Consider the following 833-nt stretch of genomic DNA (forward strand, 5'->3'; position numbering starts at 1 on the left):
AAACACAAAAACACACACATACAAATACACTGACAATTAAGAAACACCTTCCTGCAATAGAATATAACAAAATCCTCAAAGGATAAAAGAAACAGTGCAACTACAATCGAAATAAGAACGAGATTAAAATCACAATACAAAAAAAAAAAATGAAAAAACAAAACACGGTAACACCTAAAATCCACACACAAAAAAGAAAAAAAACAGAACAGGTGGTGTAACTGTTAATTCATCTGTATAATATTGCAGCGCCATATACTTCTACTCCAACTACCGCTAAAACCACCACCACTACTACTACAAGTGGAAGTAGAATTAGCAGCAGTAGTAGTAATTTTAGCAGCAGTACTTATGCTCCTTAAATGTAATTTACAATGCCTTTCCTAGCCTAAAGAATTCTTCTTGTTTTAGCTATAATTTGGCAATATGAATCTGTCTTAGCTGTGAAGATGTCCTTTTTTTTTTTACCTTTATCATTTTCTTTTTTATGTTTTTGTTGCTGTTGAATTTTTGTATTATTTTTGTATTATTTTTGTATTATTTTTGTATATTCCTTATTATTTTACTTTATTTTTAATTCTGTTTTTGTTCTTTTTGGTTTCAGGTTTTGGTTTTTAAGTTTCTCAATAACAAGTGGGAATGTTGTTGAAAACATGATTGATACGTGTAGATGTGTGCTTGGGTGTCCCTGTGTATGCGTGTCTTTATGGGTGTGTGTGCATGTGTGTGTTTGTATGGTTGATATGTGTATATATCATTAGCTATGTGTATATATATGTGCGTGTGTGTGTATAAGTATATATATATATATGTGTGTGTTTGTGTGTGTGCAT

This window comes from Octopus bimaculoides, chromosome 29 (assembly GCF_001194135.2).
Source record: "Octopus bimaculoides isolate UCB-OBI-ISO-001 chromosome 29, ASM119413v2, whole genome shotgun sequence".
NCBI classification, from domain to species: Eukaryota; Metazoa; Mollusca; class Cephalopoda; order Octopoda; family Octopodidae; genus Octopus; species Octopus bimaculoides.